Source organism: Saccopteryx bilineata, chromosome 2 (assembly GCF_036850765.1).
Source record: "Saccopteryx bilineata isolate mSacBil1 chromosome 2, mSacBil1_pri_phased_curated, whole genome shotgun sequence".
Lineage (NCBI taxonomy): Eukaryota > Metazoa > Chordata > Mammalia > Chiroptera > Emballonuridae > Saccopteryx > Saccopteryx bilineata.
Window position 1 is genome coordinate 192,635,804 of NC_089491.1, and position 20,411 is coordinate 192,656,214.

A 20,411-nucleotide genomic window follows, 5' to 3' on the forward strand; every position below is an offset into this window, starting at 1 on the left:
TGCCCCTCCGGTGCTGTTGCGACCAGAGCCACTCTAGTGCCTGGGGCGGAGGCCAAGGAGCCCATCCCCAGTGCCCGGGCCATCTTTGCTCCAATGGAGCCTCGGCTGCACGAGGGGAAGAGAGAGACAGAGAGGAAGGAGAGTGGGAGGGGTGGAGAAGCAGATGGGCGCTTCTCCTGTGTGCCCTGGCCGGGAATCGAACCCAGGACTTCTGCACGTCAGGCCGACGCTCTACCACTGAGCCAACCGGCCAGGGCCCACACACGTCATCTCAAAGCCACCAGGGACAACTTCCACACCTGCCATGCTCCTGACCGGCATGACACTTGCCTCCCTGTGACAGTGAGAGTGCCACAGAGGTATCTCAGAATAGATATGGTTGGTTATGTGTCCTCAGGTGCCTGAGGATAAGAGTCTAACTTGTACTCAACCACAGACTGTTTAGAGGGGTCTCAAACTCGCGGCCGTGCGGCCCGCCCACCAATTTTGTGCGGCCCGCAGACTAATCAAACTTCATGGATTAATCTGCGGGCCAGTCTTCGGGCCGCACAAAATTGGTGGGCGGGCTGTGAGTTTGAGACCTCTGGTAGAGTATGTCAAGAACATACAGGAATTTTGATGGTGGACCTGAAAGAATCTTAAATTCTGTTTCTCCTGAGAAAACTTGAGACTGGGGATACACCTAAAAGCAGAACACTGTACTGTGAACAACGACAGGAGTCAGAGAACCTTGCTGTGACCTGCTCCTCAGGCTGACTCTGGGAGAGGAGCATCTGTAATGCTGAGGGGTACAGACCAGGTGATCTGCCTCAAGGGGATGGGAGGGTTGCCATAAAGTCATTTATGAAAAACTTCCTGGATGCCTACTGTATACAATGCCCCATGCTGCCTACAGCGGCTAGGGACTCGCATTGAGGGCCCTGGTCCAGTAGGAAAAAGAAAGGACAGGCTAAAGGAGCCCATAGACCTGTGGGCGGCACAAGACAGGCTCCTTAGAATTGCAGTGGAATGACCATAAGATGGACACAGGTGGTCTCCACAGGAAGATGCAGGAGAGTGGACAAGGGTCTGAGGTCTCAGCCTCCTCCTACCAAGGGAGTGGGCACCAGAGACTGCTCTTCAAGGACAGACAATGTGGGCAGATAGCCCACTAGAGAAAAGGTGTTCTTGACAGGTGAAACAGTCAAAGTTGGGGCTTAAGGGGAGGAGGGCTGGAGGCCTGCAGAGGCAGCAAAGAAGGACCACCATCTAGGTGGTCTGAAGGCAAACTGCAGAATCTTTCCGAGAGAGACACGGGTTGGTACAGTCAGTCTGAGGCAGAAAGGCACTATCATGGGGAAGGGACCACCCAGGCAGGACTCCGGAAGAGCTGCTGGGAGAGAGCACCGTTCAGAAGGCGGACACTTCAGCACCTCCTCTCCTGCGGGTGAACTTGGCCTCCCCACCTCACAGCTCTGACATGCAACAAGGTTGTGTCTGCAAAGGGGTCTCTGAAGCTTAGAGAAGGAAGTGATATGAGACTGCCTCTGAGCAGGGTCACCCTGGACCTTTTGGTGCTCATTTAAAAGTGCACCACCAGGAGAGGACCCTCCCCACAGCCCTTCAATCAGCAGGAATTGTCCCACTTGGTTTGTCTGCAACATGGCCACCAGCTCCTGTCTCCTTCACGGGATCTGCCAGCGTGTTCATTACTCCAGAATTTGCCACATGCTAAGGGATCAGTGAAGTTCAGTGTGCATGTATTCCAATCTTTCCCTGTTGGCTGTACAGGCACACCGACCATAAGACTTGTATGTTACTGTGATACAAATCTAGGAACTTAACCAAGAAAAATCAACACAAGGATACCACAGAGTGACTTGTGTTCACAGGGATGTTTCAGGTCATAAAACTTCACCCTCTGAATGAGCTAGCTTATTTATCAGTTAAGACCTTCGAGTAACCAGAGTCTGCTCGGTCTGCCTGTCCATCAGTGCCCCTCACTGAGCCAGCACAGCTTCTGTAAGAACTGTCCAGAGATGTGACTAGACCACGCACATAGCCATATGCTGTCAAAGCCAACAGAAATGCAAAACCATGCTCAATCCACGAGGAACATGCAGCCCTGCCTCTCATCCAGCTCCCCATCTGCTGAGACTATTCACATCCCCAGCAGGATGTCACTGAGCCCAGAACCCATGAAAGAGCACAGCCTGCTTCCTATGGTTGGCTATGTGACACTCAGGCTCTGTAACTCCAGTCCTCAGACACTGAGCCAGCAGGATGCAGTGTCACTAAGAGATGTGACTTCAAACCAGCTAAGAGAAGAGGCGCAGAGCAAGGGGCCCCAGTCAGCACCTCGAGCATATCCACACAGTGTCCAGGTGCCAGGCATGCCTTCTGGTGGGAGGAGGCATCAGCAATGCCAGCTGCCCCTCCTGGCACAAGGCAGGGAGTATGGTAGGGGCACCATCACACATCATTTCTAGGGCACCCAACAGTGCCCCAATTCTCTTCAGTGAGCTTTCCCCACAGCAACCTTGGTCAGCAACCAGTTCTCTAGCTGTCACAGGCCCCAAAAGGCCCTAAAAGACTTGCCCACCAGCCTGACCTGTGGTGGCACAGTGGATAAAGCGTTGACCTGGAACACTGAGGTCGCCGGTTCAAAACCCTGAGCTTGCCGGGTCAAGCAATGAACAGCTAAAGTGAAGCAACTATGAGTTTGATACTTCTCACTGTCCCCATCCTCTGTCTGTAAAATCAATAATAAAATCTTCAAAAAAAATCAAAAACTACTTCCCCACCAGCCTGTACCCCACAGAGCAGGAAGCCAGCCAGGCAGCAGAGAAGGGCTGGTGGTCAGCTTTGCAGCTCCCTGGCTCCTGAAGCACCCAGACACAGGGTGGCTGGTCCCACCTGCTCTGCCCCTGCCTTGAGCAAAGGCTGTGGTCTGGCCAGGTGTTCACCCACCGGCCTTCACTCTCCTGACCTGTCATCCTCAAAGGGGAAGAGTTGTAGCATTCCTGCCATGATCCTACAATTTATGACTCATATTCCATAGGAAGACGGACGTTGGGTTCACATACTCTGTACAGCTCCATTGTTTTCCGGTACCAACATGGAACTGAAAGCCAGTGAAAAGTTATTTTATGTAAAGAAAAGGATGTACTCTGGAGATCCTCTCCCACCGCTTCCTGGTAGGAAAGCATTTCCCAAATGTTAGCAAAGTTGTATCCCCACAATGTAACATTTCAATTATGAATTTTGGCGGAACAATGAGAAATTAATAATGCTGGCCTTGCTGAGTGTCTGTGGGCCTCCTATGTGCTGCCTGCTTGTCTCCTGGAGGAAAGCAGTCTCCAGTCCTGCTCACAGAAGAGGTGGAGAGCCTGCAGCCAGCTGAGCACAACTGTCCTGAGGGTAACAGGACAGCGGCCCATGAGGGCCTCAGACACCACGCCCTAAAATAAACAGCACAACCTCAGCTTGTCAGGAGAAAGATAAGCACACAGCCAGCTTTTCATTTGGGTGGTATTCCTCTTCTACACCTTAAAAAGAAATCTCAACCAAAACTAGTTTTTATTTTTTTATTTTTTTTAGCAATAGAGAAAGAGGAAGATAGAGAGAAATGGACAGACAGAAAGGGAGAGAAATGAGAAGCATCAACTTGTAGTTATGGCACTTCAGTTGTTCATTGATTGTGTCTCATACGTGCTTTGACTGGGGGGCTCCAACCAAGCGAGTGACCCCTTGCTCAAGCCAGTGACCTTGGGCTCAAGCCAGTGACCATGGGGTCACGTCTATGATTCCATGCTCAAGCCAGCAACCTCGGGGTTTCAAACCTGGGTCCTCTGCATCACAGGTCAATGCTCTATCCATTGCTGCACCTCATGGTCAGGCCCAAACTAGATTTCTTGAGGACAGAGCAAGCAGGAGCCTAAAGAACTAGGGAGCACAGGATTTCTGAAGGTGCTTATATGCAAGTTACAGTCCCAACAGGAAAGCAAACTAAGCAATGGATGAAGCAAAGCCCATGTGCTCTTTCATGGGGCGTGCTGCTGTGCTGCTGCGTTCCCTGCACAGATGGCTCCCAGTTCTTCTGGAGAAACAGTGGGACAGAGTTTCACTGCGTCCTGTGCCAACTGTTCAGCCTTCATCAGAAACATGGGCCTTGGCAGAGCGTACAGGAACCCCAGCTTCCACCACTCTCCGCACTCTATGAATTTCCGGAGGAGAAAGCAGAGGTGTACACGAACTTCTGAAGGCTTCCTACTTCGTACATGCTCAAACAATAGTGGGAAAACAGAGTGAAGGAAAAAAGAAGTCACCTTGGAAGTGTAAATGTGTGTACCTGAGAAGGAAAGGAATCACTGCTGCTGCTGTGCAACTGCAGTGACTTCCAGCCCGGCAGTGGCCTCGTGAAGGCCTGCAAGATGAGGCCACAGCACCCATACATGAAAGTGTTCCACAGCAGGTGACCTGGGCTAGGGTAACCACTTAACACTTGTGTGAGAAAAAACATTTTTTTAAAGTAGCCTGATCAGGCAGTGGCGCAGTAGACGAAGCATCTTCCGGGATGCTAAGATCCCAGGTTTGAAAGCCTGAAGTTGCTGGCTAAAGTGCAGGCTTGCCAAGCTTGAGCAAGGAGTCGCTGGCTTGAGTCCAAAGGTCGCTGGCTTGAGTCCAAAGGTCACTGGCTTGAGCCCAAGGTCGCTGGCTTGAGCAAGTGGTCACTGGCTATGCTGGAGCCTCCCAATCAAGGCACATACGAGAAAGCAATCAATGAACTAAGGAGCCTCAAGGAAGAGTTGAAGCTTCTCATCTCTCTCCTTCTCTCTCTCTCCTTTCCTGTCTCTCTCTCTCTCTAAAATGAAAAATAAAAAAAGAAGGAAGACAGGAATGTGCTACTTTTACTCTGTCCCCCTTGAAAGACATAATGTACACTATTATACAATGTAACTTATTAAAATGTATAAATATTTTAGTTATGAAACTATTATACAATGTAATTTATTAAAATGTATAAATATTTTAGTTATGAAACATGAAAAGTGATGCTTGACTGCTTGGGCGCAGTAGATAGAGCATCAATCTGAGATGCTGAGGTCTCAGGTTTGAAACCCCAAGGTCACCTGAGAGTGGGCAATCAATGAGCAACTAGAGTGATGCAATTATAAGCTGATGCTTCTCATCTCTCTCCCTTTCTGTCTCTCTCTCTCAAAAAAAAGCCTGTGGTAAAGAGTTAATGAAGGAAAAATAAAAACAGCAACCTTCTGGATTTAGTTCTCAAACAATTAAAGATACCAAAATGTATTTTAAAAAAACAACATGGAAGTGAAAACAAATTCCCTGGCTATTAGTTACATTTTTATGTATTTTTCAGAAAAAGTGACAGTATAACTTTAAAGTGGATAATTACTAGCGGTTAGTTAACTTTTAATTCTTGTCACCAAAGGCTCAGAATCACTGTAGCAGTTTACATTTTTCAACAGTGCTTTAACATTCAATTGTTCTGTATAAGAGCTGGCTGTGAAGACCACTTGGAATTTTCTTTTTAACCCTTTGAGTAGTACGAACGTTCATGTACATCCTCATGCCTCCTGACCATGCAGAGTACGATTGTACAAAAATTTTTATTTTAAAAAAGTGTAAGGCAACATTAAAAAGAGGCAAATGTATGTTCTTCTTGTTTCCATAAATTGGTTATCAAACAAACATAATTTTAAGTTAATAAAACTAGAACTAGAACTAATTTCATTTTTTGAAAAAAAAACCTCACTCCTTGGGGGTCAGCAATCATGAAAAAAACTCACTACTCAAAGGGTTAATTCTACATTGCTGGCAGTGGAATCTCAGGATATGCATTGCCAATAATGATATAAATTTTCTTAAGTTAAAAAAAATCTCTGGTTGGGGGAAGGCAGAAGATGGTAAAGGGGGGACATATAAAGACAGAAGGAGACTTGACTTGGGGTGGCAGACACACAATACAATACACAGATGTGCTATAGAACTGTACACCTGAAACCTATATAATTTTATGAACCCCAAGAAATTCAATTTTATACTTTTTTTCAAAACTTTTTGAAAGAATAATAAAAAAAATTTTTTTCATTTGACCTTTTTTAGCAAGAGAGCAAGATAGAGAGACAGAAAGGGAGAGAATTGAGAAGTATCAACTCAAAGTTGCAGCACTTTAGTTAGTTGTTCATTGATTGCTTCTCGTATGTGCCTTGACCAGGTGGTTCCAGCCGAGCCAGCTACCCCTTGCTCAAGCCAGCAACCTTGGGCCAGTGACCTTTGGGCTCAAACCAGTTGACACTGGGGTCATGTCTATGATCTCACACTCAAGCTGGCAACCCCACACTCAAGCTGGTGAGCCTGTTCTCAAGCTGGCAACCTTGGGGTTTTGAACCTAGGACCTCAATGTCCCAGGTCAACACTCTATCCACTCACTGTGCCACCACTGGTAAGACCAAAATTATTATTATTATTTTAGTCTTTTTCTTTTTTTTTTTTTTTGTATTTTTCTGAAGCTGGAAACGGAGAGAGACGGTCAGACAGACTCCCGCATGCGCCCGACCGGGATCCACCTGGCACGCCCACCAGGGGCCACGCTCTGCCCACCAGGGGGCAATGCTCTTCCCCCCCGGGGCGTCACTCTGCCGCAACCAGAGCCACTCTAGCGCCTGAGGCAGAGGCCAAGGAGCCATCCCCAGCGCCCCGGCCATCTTTGCTCCAATGTTGCCTTGGCTGTGGGAGGGGAAGAGAGAAACAGAGAGGAAGGAGGGGAGGGGTGGAGAAGCAAATAGGCGCTTCTCCTATGTGCCCTGGCCGGGAATCGAACCGGGGTCCCCCACACGCCAGGCCGACGCTCTACCGCTGAGCCAGGCCAGGGCCCCAAAATTATTTTTTAATTAAAAACAAGAAAAAAAAATTCTGTGTGCACATTTTAATATATTTACTATTAAATAGAATGCTACATTTAAATTCCTTCTGTGCCCAGTAGGGCAAGAAGAGCGTTTTCCAAGTACAGATGACAAACACACTTCTCTCTGCTCCCAGTTTTTCCTAAGAAGGAGAAAGTTATCAGTATCATTTCTTAGGCGTGAGCCCAGGCACGTAAAGACCCCCCCACACACACACACATATACAGCATTTGGCAGGGCCAGGAAGCTCTCCTGTGCAGGCCTTCAGAGGGGACAATGTGTGGGGAGAGGCGTTCTGGGGGGTGGTGCAGGTGGGTGCAGGAGAGGGTTGGGGAGATGAAGAGAGACTTGAAAGAAGCAGCCCGAAATCTATGACATTCCCTATTGGGGGAAGCAGAATGTGCAAAGGGGACCAAGACCCCGGGGCCTGTCACCACCATTCTCCGTGCCAGTACCTCTCACCAGCAGCTCTCGGTGCCTCGAGGGCTCCTGACCTATCTCACAACACTTCACAATTTGAGAAAAATTATCGTTACTAATGAGGACATATAATTAAATATGCAGTGATGGAAACAAGCTAAGATATTAACACTGCCATCATTTCTGTGTGGTAGCAACAGGTTTGACTTTTATGTTTTTCATACATTTTTTTTTTTTTTAGTAAGACTGGGAGGCATTCATTTGTTGTTCCACTTAGTTGTGCATTCGTTGGTTGCTTCCCATACACGCCCTGACTGGGGATCAAACCCACACCTTAAGTGTTTAGGATGACACACTAACCAACTGAGCTACCTAGCCGGGGCTGAGCAGCATATATTTTTAATAATCTAACAACAAAAACATAAGTATATATGTAGTATGTTAAGATGATGACAAGTGTTATGATGAAAACAGTCAAATAAGAGTGTTAGGGGTAGCCTGACCAGGCGGTGGTGCAGTGGATAGAGCTTCGGACTGGAACACAGAGGACCCAGGTTCGAGACCCCAAGGTCACCAGCTTGAGCGTGGGTTCACCAGCTTGAGCACGTGGTCACTGGCTTGAGCGTGGGATCACAGACATGACCCCGTGGTCGCTGGCTTGAAGCCCAAAGGTTGCTGGCTTGAGCAAGGGGTCACTCGCTCTGCTGGAGCTCCCCCCCATCCCGTCAAGGCACATATGAGAAAGCAAACAAAGAACAACTAAGGAGCCGCAATGAAGAATTGATGCTTCTCATCTCTCTCCCTTCCTGTCTGTCTCTATCTGTCCCTCTCTCTGACTCTCTGTCTCTTTCAAAAAAAAAAAAAAAAAAGAGTTGGGGTAGAGTGTTAGAGTGTTGCTATTTTATAAAGGATGTTCAAAAGCCTTTCTATTACAGGACCATGTGCACAGAGATCTGAAGGAAATGAAGAGGGAGCCCTGAAGGTTTCTGTAGGAATTGGGCGCAGCAACAGCGAAGGCCCTGAGGCAGGTGTGAGTGTGTCCCAGGAAGAGCAAGGAGGTCATGTGGCTGAACAGAGCAGGCGGGGGGGGGGGGGGGGGGGGAGGACTGGTGGGGGGGGTGGAACCCCTCACTGTAACCAAGGAGACAACAAATTTTACGTGGAAACTCAGCACACATGTACATAACAACTGAGCCACTGATTCAATACGAGCTACACATAACACCCCTCTCCCCTACTCCATTGTTGGGAAATGATGCTCCCATCCTTTAAGTCAGTGGTTCTCCCCAGTGGGGTCGCGACCCACAGTTGAGAACCACTCCTTTAAGTTGATTTCAGGATTTTTTTTTGTTTTGTTTTGTTTTTATTTCAGGATTTAAATGGGTGACAAGCCTTAGTGTGAAAGCTCCTTCTGTAGGCTGTGAAGAGGACTTTGACTTTTACCCTGAGTGAGACTGGAGGCCACTAGAGGGTTTCCAGTGCAAGATCTGACTTCTGTTATAAATGACCACTCTGGCTGCTCTGTGGGGACTGCCCCATGTCTTTCCTCTGCAGCACATGTCCATGTGTGGGTGCTCTCCAAGGGCTGCTGCTGGGTTTTCAGGAGGGTTCTCACAACTACAAGGGGACCTCCGCCTCTGTTACAGGCTCCTCTGCACCGGATCAGAGCTTCTGGAGGGGGGCGGTTCTCAGTGGGATGGGAGGCAGCCTTCTGAGTACTGTTAATAGAATCATTCAACACTAAGACAGAAATAGAGCCAGGAACTCTGCACAGGGTCTCTAGTTTTCATAAGTCTACCATGTAGGTAATCGTGTTTTATTAAAATCAGGAGACAGGCTCAGAATTAGCAGTCATTTCCCAAGTTCACAGTCAACAGTAAAGTAAGTATCCAAAACCCAAATAGTCAGAAGTCCAACATCATTAGTCATCAGAGAAGTGCATTTTTTAAAACACGGTATCATTTCACTCATTAGATTAAAAAATATTTAAAATGTATGACACCCAGTCTTAGCAAAAACACAGCAAGGAAAGGAGTATAATGGGTCTAACCACTCAGTCAATACTCTAACAGCATCTGGTCACAGGGCAGGTGCTCGAACTGTATAACCTAGAACATCCACATCTTGGCTTTCACTCTAGAGAAACCCCATGTTCACAAGAGGACATGCAGAACAACACTGGCTGCACTTGTCCATAAAGGAAACTGGGAACAATCTACATGTCCATCTACAGGATAATAAACAAGGAAGTAGCAGCATAATAACCCAACCCAACAAGGCAATTAAAATGAGTTACTCCTCTGTCAATGTGGATATATATTAAAAACAATGTTGAATGAGAGAAACCACGTTTCAAAATCACAGTGTCAAGTTTTTAAAACTTACAAAACAACACTGCAGCTTGGTTATACTGTAGTTCTCTTCTGCAGGAAACGTATTAAACATAAGTGGGGGTGAGAAAAGTAACCTGGGCTGTTAACTGCCTCTGGGGAGGGGGGAGACGGAACAAGCTAGGCTCCGTGTTTAACACCGGATTTCTTCTGAAAGTCTCTGAAACAAATACAAAAATTGCTGCATTACTTCTCCCTACTTTTATGAATGTTGAGATATGACATCATCACCCTGGCCAGTAGCTCAGTAGATAGAGTGTCAGCCCGGCATAGGGACATCCCGGGTTTGATCTGCAGTCAGGGCACACCGGAGAAGCAACCATCTGCTTCTCCCCGTACCCCTCTGCCCCTTCTCTTCCTCTTCCCCTCACAGCCAGTGGCTCCAGTGGTTCAAGTGTGGCTCTGGGCTCGGTTGGTTGGTCCGAGCATCAGCCTCAGGTGCTAAAAATGGCTCAATTGATTCGAGCATCTTACCCAGATTGGTCTGATGGGTGGATCCCGGTCAGGGCACAAGCGGGAGTCTGTCTCACTATCTCTCCTCTCACCTTAAAAAAAAAGTAAAACTGAGGCCTGAGTTCTGTTGGCCCTACGGTCCATGGCCTTTCCTCACAGTCCTGCCTCCTGTCCTGTAAGCTCTCTGGGCCAGAAGCGAGTACACTTACATCTGTGTCCACTGTGCCAGGCAATCACAGCTGCCTGATCCAGCTTGCAGGCACATTGTAAAGCAAAGCCCCGTCACGCCCTGGTTCCCCCCACCTTGCAACTCTCAGCAGACAGCAACAGCACATTTCATGTCCAACTCAGTCCCCTGGGGACCTCCTTCCTTTGCACCTGCTTCTGTCTCCCCACCTTCCCTCTCAGGCAACTATCCAGAAATTCCTCTTGCACCTGGTTCAAATCCTCTGCTGGACAACTAGTCTTAAATAGTACTTGCTCTCTGGCCCTGTAGTCATGCCCAGCAATGAAACAATTAATTAAATGTAGGCCCATGTGGGTGTGGTTTCTGGATAAAACACTGCAAACAACCAACCAGAGTGCCTCCCCCCTGAAAAACTAAGGTCTATCAGACACTCAGTGGAATACAACACTCTTTAGAAATAACGTGCTAGAGAATAAAATTTAATGATACCAGGAAATGTTTATAATACACTGTTGTAAAAACAAACAAGCCAGAGTAGGTCACAAAAACATGTACAGTATTCAGCTCCTAAGTGTGCACTAGCCACACCAAACCACTATCTTACTGCTCTGCTTCACGTCACACAGCTTTCATAGGACAGCCCAGTGAAAAGGGAGTTCAGTGCCTTTTACAAAGCAGAGCTTTTACAAAGCAGACGGGAGGGGTAGTGGCTGTCCCCCACCACACAGGACGATACACCAAGCAGGTGGTGTGATCCGACAAGGCTGAGGATGAGGTGTAGAGTTGGAAGGGGGTGCTGGGCTGGAAGTCTATATGCAGAGCACCTGCATCCCCACCCTGCCCAGACCTCATCCTTGGAGACAATGAAACAGAAGCTGCAAACCTGAGGCTGCAACACAGCAAGGGGGAATGACAGGCCAGGGGTTAGGTGGAGGGTTAGGTCCATCAGAGACTCTCAGGCACTCTGCCCTGCCACAGGCCTCCCCTGTACCTCATAGACTTGAGAACCCTCCAGGAAAACTGCAGGCCCCAACATAAGTCTCCAGATGTGAACATCTGTGGGTCTGCCTGGCCACCTGATCAATCTACAGTGCCGTCCCAGTCTGCGTTTTCTTTTTATTATTATTATTATTATTATTATTATTATTGAGACAGAGAGACATGAGGGAGAGAGAGGGAGAAGAGAAGGGGGAAGAGAGGGAGGAGAGAGAGGGAAGAGAGAGAGAGAGAAGCATAAACTTGTAACTGTTAGGTTTGGGTCCAGGGCTCCTTTAAATTCAAGGTCCCGCCCTGGCCGGTTGGCTCAGTGGTAGAGCGTCGGCCTGGCGTGCAGGAGTCCCTGGTTTGATTCCCGGCCAGGGCACACAGGAGAAGCGTCCATCTGCTTCTCCACCCCTCCCCCTCTCCTTCCTCTCTGTCTCTCTCTTCCCCTCCCACAGCCAAGGCTCCATTGGAGCAAAGTTGGCCCGGGCACTGGGGATGGCTCCATGGCCTCTGCCTCAGGCGCTAGAATGGCTCTGGTTGCAATTGAGCAACGCCCCAGATGGGCAGAGCATCACCCCCTGGTGGGCATGCCAGGTGGATCCTGGTCAGGCGCATGCGGGAGTCTGTCTGACTGCCTCCCCGTTTCCAGCTTCAGAAAAATACAAAATAAATAAATAAAATAAATAAATTCAAGGTCCCTTTAAAACTCAAATTCCCCTCACGCAACCTCCCACTAGGGCAGCTTCTTCATTAAGCATCTCTCTTGCCCAACCTCCTCCTCCCCTTAAGCAGTCCCTCCCACCCTAGGAAGGTTCTGGCAAGTGTCCTTGGGCCAGGCCACTGGGAGGGACCAGAGGATTGGAAAAAGGAGACAGTCTGTAACCAAGGCCACAAACCAGGATATGCTAATCTGAGCATGTACACGTACACCCAACCCTATTCTTGTTCGTGTCTTGTCCAAGGCTGTATCCGAGCCAGTGACCCTTTGCTCAAGCCAGCAACCTTGGGCTTAGGCCAGCAACTTTTGGACTCAAGTTGGCGAGCTCTGGGATCGTGTGGACAATTTCCCCACTCAAATCAGCGACCTCGTGCTGACAATCCCCCGCTCAGAGCTGGTGATCCTGGGGTTTCAAACCGGTGACCTCAACGTTCTGGGTTGACACTTTATCCCCTGCATCACCACCAGTCAGGCCCAATCTGCATTTTAGTGCATCACTCCCACAATATGGACAAACAACCAAGATTCACTCATACGTGAGAATGTTTTCCAACACAAAGCCAAAGCCAGTAAGTCAGACAGTTCATACAATATGATTCATCTTTGTAAAATTAAAACAGCATCTACCAACGCATCAATGGTGGCTCCCTAACAGCATCCATGGCATGATGCTTTTCCTGAAGCATGCCCTTTACATCAGGACCCATGACCCTCTCACCTCCTCTCATTTTTAAAAAATTTTATTCAGTGAAAAGAGTAGATGCAGAGAGACAGACTCCTGCATACATTCCGACCAAGATCCACCCAGCAAGCCCACTAGGGGCAATTCTCTGCCGAGCTGGGGTGTTGCTCCACTGCTCAGCAGCTGAGCTATTCTTAGCACCTGAGGCAGAGGCCATGGAGCCATCCTCAGCACCCAAGGCCAACTCGCTCTATCAAGCCATGGCTGCAGGAGGAGGAGGGGGGGGGAGAAAAAGAGAGAGAGAGAAGTGAGGAGGAGAGGTAGAGAAGTAGATGGATGCTTCCCCTGTGTGCCCTGTCCGGGAATCGAACCCAGGACATCCACACGCCTGGCTGAGGCTCTACCACTGAGCCAACCGGCCAGGGCCACCTCCCCTCATTTCTTTGGCTGCCAGTTGGAAATATCTGTTTTCCTTCCTTTGGCATTATCAAAGGCAGAAACTAGATTCTTAAATGATGAGTATGTGTTACCTTCAGGTAGAAAGTGAAAATCTATCCATCCTCTGCACTTTTTTTATTTTTTTTGAGCCAAGACCTGAGGTGGGAGTGGTTAAAGCTTGGTGTGTTCAAGTAAAGTCATGTTTGGTTTTTTTGTTTTTAAACAGAGACAGAGAGAGAGTCAGAGAGCAGGACAGATGGGGACAGACAGACAGGAACGGAGAGAGATGAGAAGCATCAATAATCAGTCTTTCGTTGCGAGACATTAGTTGTTCATTGATTGCTTTCTCATATGTGCCTTGACCATGGGCCTTCAGCAGACTGAGTAACTCCTTGCTCAAACCAGTGACCTTGGGTCCAAGCTAGTGAGCTTTTGCTCAGACCAGATGAGCCTGCGCTCAAGCTGGCGACCTCGGGGTCTCGAACCTGAGTCTTCCGCATCCCAGTCTGACGCTCCATCCACTGTGCCACTGCCTGGTCAGGCCATCCTCTGCACTCTTGTGCGGGCCGCAAATATAAGAGAAATATGCAATCTGATACTGTGCTGCAAATGCTCCAGCTGGAGTAACGCATCTAACGACACATGGAGACTTGTGCTTCTAACCTGGTCCCCATGCCAATGGGACAGAGTGCCAGGGGACCAAAGCTCGGAAAACATGTTCACAGCTCTGCAGCTCCACAACCATTTGCTGTAAAAAGACAGCTGTTTTATACGGCTGGCTGAATGAAATGGTGTCCTCGCCTTGTGTGATTGCAGGGAACTTGGCCTCAGTTCAGGAACTGAAAATTCTGATGCGCTTTTTTTTCTTGAATCTGGAAAATCTGGGTCCAAAACACCAGCTGGCTACTATAGAGTTAACAGATTTCCAAAAATAACAATGTTTCATTTATTAGTATCTACCCAAAGCTTCAACTCCTCCACTAGGAATTTCTTATCAAATATCCTACCCAGCAGTGCCCCTACCTTAAGATTATGTTCTCACCCTGGCTGGGTAGTACAGTTGGTTAGAGCATTGTCATCTCGATATGCCAAGGTTGTAGGTTCAATCCCTGGTCAGGGCACATACAAGAATCAACCAACGACACATGAATGGGTGGAACAACAAATTGATATTTCTTTCTGTGTGTGTTTCTTTCCCTTCCTCTCTAATGATCATTAAATTAAAAAATAATTTAAAAAGAAAAGAAATAGAATAGCTCACCAAAGTTGAAGTAATACAAAGTCCAGACCTTTATTCCAAGGCCCAGACACAGTGCTTATTTACTGGAGACTTGTTCACATTCATGTTGGAATGCTTTTTTGTGATTGTGTGAAAGAGACAGAGAGAGGGACAGGAAAAGACAGACAAGAAGGGAAAGAGATGAGAAGCATCAATTCTTTGTTGTGGCTCCTTAGTTATTCATTGATTGCTTTCTCATATGTACCTTGACTGGAGGGCTACAGCAGAGCAAGTGACCGTTTGCTTAAGCCAGCAACCTTGGGCTTCAAGCCAGCAACCCCATGCTCAAGCTGGTGACCTCGGGGTTTCAAACCTGGGTCCTTATGTCCCAGTCCAATGCTCTATCCACTGCGCCACCGCCTGGTCAGACTGGAATGCTCTTTTACTTTATGAAATGTCCTTTTTCTTGTCCTCCCATTAAATTTGTATAAGTTATTTATTTTTTTATTTTTTATTTATTTTTTAATTTTTTTTTAGATTTTATTTATTCATTATAGAGAGGAGAGAGAGAGAGAGAGAAGGGGGGAGGAGCAGGAAGCATCAACTCCCATATGCGCCTTGACCAGGCAAGCCCAGGGTTTTGAACCGGCAACCTCAGTGTTTCCAGGTTAACGCTTTATCCACTGCGCCACCACAGGTCAGGCCATATAAGTTATTTATTTATTTATTTTTCTTCTTTCTCCAAGTGAGAGGAGCTGAGATAGAGACAGACTCCCACATGTGCCCTGACCAGGATCTACCGGGCAACCCTCATCTGGGGCCATGCTCACAACCAACCTATTTTTAATGCCTGGTGCAGAGGCTCCAAGGAGCCACCCTCAGCACATAGGATTATGCACTTGAACCAATGGAGCCATGGCTGTGGGAGGGGAAGGAGAAGAGGAGAAGGGTAGAGAAGCAGATGGTCACTTCTCCTATGTGCCCTGACCAGGAATCAAACCTAGCTGGGCAGACACTCTACCGCTGAGCCAAAAGGCTAGGGCTTTGTATAGGTCATTTAAAAATGAAATAAGGAAGTGGAGTGCTAAATAATTTAGGAAAAAAGAATAGGCCCTGTCCAGTTGGCTCAGCAAGCGTATGGAAGTGTATCAGCAGTGTATCAACCCAGTGTATGGAAGTCCTAGGTTCGATTCCTGGTCATAACACACAGGAGAAGCAACCATCTGCTTCTCCACCCCTCCCCTCCCCCTTCTCTCTCTCTCTTCTCCTCCAGCAGCCATGGCTCAAATGGTTTGGCCCCGGGTGCTGAGGATGGTTCCATGGCCTCTCCTCAGGTGCTGAAATAGCTTGGTTGCCAAGCAACATATCAGCGGCCCCAAATGGGCAAATCATTGCCATGTAGTGGGCTTGCCAGGTGGATCCCGGTCAGGGCACATAGGGGAGTCTGTCTTTCTGCCTCCCTACGTCCCCACCTCTCACTTAATAAAAATAAATAAATTAAAGAAAACGATTCCACAAAACAAGAACAGGATGGTGTGGTGTCTGTGACACTGGCCGCACTCCCTGGATGTGCAGGACCCAGTACTTTTCATCTTATTTGTTGCCGCTCAGGTGAGAGGCCACAGAGGACAATCAGCTACACTCTCGGCCAAGTGACCCGTCAGAAACAGATTCCAATACTGAGGCACATCAGCCAGAGAAAGAACAGTCAGGGTGAATAAACCCAACGGCAGCCCTCACGGAGCATGGTTCTAGCCTAGTAGAATACTGCAGTGCAGACAAGCATGACCTTCACTAAGGAACTGCAGTTAATGGAATTTATGTCTGAATGGAAAGGATGTGCTTGATGTTTACCTGAATATCACACTTTGGAAGGTCTTGCACTGTCCAGGTGATGCGATGCGGAGAGGGTGCGTGGATGAGGCAGCCTCCCGGGCAGTGCGACCTCAGTAAGATTCAGGAGGGCCTCCAGCTGACAAGTCGGAGTTTTGCTGATTTCATTCAACCAAAAAAAAAAATCCATTTCTGCAGCCAGTGCTGCTGCTATAGGCCCTAAAGTCCAATTTGAGCAACAAAAATGAATTATCACAGGGCCAAGGTAAGGAACATGATACTTAAAAAAGAATGTTGAGGCCCTGGCCGGTTGGCTCAGCGGTAGAGCGTCGGCCTAGCATGCGGAGGACCCGGGTTCGATTCCCAGCCAGGGCACACAGGAGAAGCGCCCATTTGCTTCTCCACCCCTCCGCCGCGCTTTCCTCTCTGTCTCTCTCTTCCCCTCCTGCAGCCAAGGCTCCACTGGAGCAAAAATGGCCCGGGCGCTGGGGATGGCTCTGTGGCCTCTGCCTCAGGCACTAGAGTGGCTCTGGTCGCAACATGGCAATGCCCAGGATGGGCAGAGCATCGCCCCCTGGTGGGGAGAGCGTCGCCCCTGGTGGGCGTGCCAGGTGGATCCCGGTCGGGCGTATGCGGGAGTCTGTCTGACTGTCTCTCCCTGTTTCCAGCTTCAGAAAAATGAAAAAAATGAAGAAAAAAAAAAAAAAAAGAATGTTGAGTGGTTTAATTTTACAGATTCAACAACCTAATGAAATTCCTTTCTCAGAAATTCACTAATAACACATAACATTCTTTTTATGGCTATACAATCTGAACTATTCCAAGAAGTCTGTTTTATGACAATTAAGTTCATTTTGAAAAAAAGTAGTGAAAATGTATATATTTGTTGGCCGGCTGTGAAATCCGAGAAGGTCCAGCAGCTCTTGCACGCGCACTCTGTGTGACAGACACAGTACCTGGCACACAGCAGGCACATGCACGTGCAGAATCATGACACTGATAATTCTTTTGACTTTCAAATGTATGGTGTTCCAGGTAAAACTGTGTAACTCTCTTGGTCCAATAATATTCAGATGATGACTAGAAGCTTAGAGTCTACCCTTGGAAGGAGACCCATGTTTCACAGTAAGTGAAGATAGGCCTCTGGCCAGGTCAGCTAGCTCACCCGCTTATGAAGTTTCTGAGATTTATTATTATTATTACAATTTTATTTTTGCACGTGAGAGAGACAGGCAGGAAGGGAGACAGATGAGAAGCATCAACCTATAGTTGCTTCACTTTAGTTGCTCACTGATTGTTTTTCTTACGTGCCTTGACCCGGGGGTTCCAGTCAAGCCAGTGACCTCTTGCTCAAGCCAGCAACTCAGCACTCAAGCTGATAAGCCTGTGCTCAGGTTGGATGAGCCCATGCTCAAGTTGGCCACCTTGGGGTTTTGAACCCAAGGCCTCAGTGTACCAAGTCAACCCTCTATGCACTGTACACCACCGGTCAGAATAATTTCTAAGATATTTTGAAAGTAACATCCACACAATCTCATAGCCATCTAACATAACTAACAGTCCATACAGTAATCTGTATTATACACATTAAGTCACCTAAGATTCAAATAAAACTTAGTCACAGCCTGACCAGGCAGTGGCAGAGTGGATAGAGCATCGAACTGGGACATGGAAGACCCAGGTTTGAAACCCCGAGGTCGCCAGCTTGTGAGTGGGCTCATCTGGTTTGAGCAAGGCTCACCAGCTTGAGCAAGGCTGTTGGCTTGAGTGTGGGATTATAGACATGACCCTGTGGTCACTGGCTTGAGCCCAAAATTCGCTAGCTTGAAGCCCAAGGTTGCTGGCTTGAGCAAGGGGTCACTCGCTCTGCTGCAGCCCCCTGGTCAAGGCACATATGAGAAAGTAATCAATGAACAACTAAGGACTAAAGGTGCCGCAATGAAGAATTGATGCTTCTCATCTCTTTCCCTTCCTGTTGTCCGTCCCTATCTGTCCCTCTCTGTCTCTGTCTCTGTCACCAAAAAAAAAAAAAAAAAAAAGGCCACAAACTTCTGTAATAAGAAAACAAGCAAAATATCTATGGCTTCACTAATGCCCAACTTTTCTAGGTATGTATGTGTTAACAGAATTCAGGGAATTGTGAAATTAATTTTCTATAAGAGGAGCTTGCAAAAGCCCCCTTTTCCTTTTTATTTCATTTCTTTCCTTTAAAAATGGGGGGGGGTCTTTCTTCCCATTTCACCCTTGTCCTATACTCTGGAAACATCATCACCCTGAGCAAATAACAAGACACACGCAGTCTCTTATGTTACCTTGAGTAAAAGTCCAAGTGTTTTCTCTACACCTACAGCAGGGGACTGGTTTGTTAATTTCCTTTTTTTCTTAAGATAATATTTATTGATTTTTAGGGAAGGGGGATTATCTTCACTTTAGTTTTTCAATGATTGTTTCTCCTATACTGCTCACAAAAATTAGGGGATAGTAAGTCACTTCCTTTTGAAATATCCCCTAATTTTTGTGAGCAGTATATGTGCCTTGACCAGGAAAGCCTGGGGTTTCGAACCAGTGACCTGGGTGTTCCAGGTCAACACTCATCAGGGGTACCAGTACTGGTCAGGCTGGTTTGTTAATTTCATGGTGATCAATTGGCCAGAAAACCTCTCATTTATAAAACTCCACACAACACCTGAACTCACCAAGCAGGGCAGAGTCCTACCTGTTGTTGAGTACGGTGTCCTAGAGCGAGGGAGGTCAGACAGAGGACACTACCATGAACCCTAGCCGTGTGTGGTTCTCAGACCTAAGACTAACGAGGAAATCAGTCATCCTACAAAGGAAAATACAGCAAACCCGGAAACAATGTCTTCATTTCAAGTGCTTCTCTACCAGGTTCCTAAGCAACCAGAAGTTTCTCTGTAGTTCCAGGAGTTGACACGCCATCAGCAGGCTGTTACAAGTGCTCAGAGTAAAACACTGCGCCGTCTCACCTGTCTCGCCATCCTCCCAAGCAGGAGAGTCAGCCTTTCATCCAGGGCTGTGTCTCACTGTTTTTGTTCTACTATGACTCAACACTTTTCATAATAGTGACACTTACACTTATATATATGGAGTGTGACTCTCTGCATTGCTATTCACAACCTACAACATGTATTATCTGATTCACTTAAGGATCTCACTCTGCAGTTTGGAAAACACACTTTGCTAAAATGCTTGGGAGCTGTCAGCAACCAAAGCCTGCCCCAAAGGTAACCCTTTCTTCACACTTCACAGCCTCTAAATTCAAAGCCACCAAGTAGATTGTAAATCTGCCTAGTGTCATTCTTCTGGGTTCTTTTCCCTGACATATAGTGTCACCAGTGAGTTAGTTAACAGATTATGTAAAGTGTGGGTCAAAGAGGTCTCTAAAACACAAGACAATCCCCTCAAGCATATGGAAAATATTTAGACTTTGATGGGAAAGTAAACATTGAGTTTTTAGGGGTTTTTTTTGTGACAGAGAGAGAGTCAGAGAGAGGGACAGATACAAAAGAAGGGAAAGAGATGAGAAGCATCAATTCTTCGTTGCAGCCTCTTAGTTGTTCATTGATTGCTTTCTCATATGTGCCTTGACGGGGGGGGGGGGGAGATTTCCAGAAAGTAACCCCTTCCTCAAGCCAGCAACCTTGAGCTCAAGCCAGTGAGCCCCCGTGCTCAAGCCGGCCTCAAGGGCTTCGAACCTGGGTCCTCTGCATCCCAGTCCGACACTCTATCCACTGTGCCACCGCCTGGTCTGGCAAACACTGAGTTTTAAAAATACTGTTTAAGGAAATAAAGGCAAGTTTCTTCCTGACTTGACAAGAAACCTACCTGTAGCATTTAAGAGTGGGCTAATGAGCTAGGTCTGCAATGACAATAGAGGAATATATTACTCTGAGATGGAAAGGCAAAAGTCAGCTTACCAAAGAGGCAGGTGACAGTAGTGTGTGAGGGAGCAGGGGATCAGAAGGGAAAGTATGCCCCAGCAGGGTTAAGTGAGCTGTGCTGAGGAAAGACAAAGGAGGACCTGGCAAACCACATCTGCCTGGGCAACTGGAGGCCAGGAAGACCTTTCTGAAACTGTCACCCAAGTACCCAAGGATGACAGGCTATTTCATATCAAAACTCTCAGAAAAGTACAAAGTCCCTCTTTCTGGCTAATTC

The 20,411-nt window shown here is 47.4% G+C and overlaps 1 protein-coding gene and 1 non-coding gene across 9 annotated transcripts in view; both read right to left on the minus strand.

Annotated features, from left to right (window-relative positions):
* Positions 1-20,411, minus strand: part of LATS2 (large tumor suppressor kinase 2) — a 101,181-nt gene that overhangs the window by 20,147 nt on the left and 60,623 nt on the right. The gene's annotated exons all lie outside the window — the stretch shown is intronic.
* Positions 182-257, minus strand: TRNAV-GAC (transfer RNA valine (anticodon GAC)). The gene has a single exon. It is a non-coding gene; the product is annotated as a tRNA-Val (tRNA).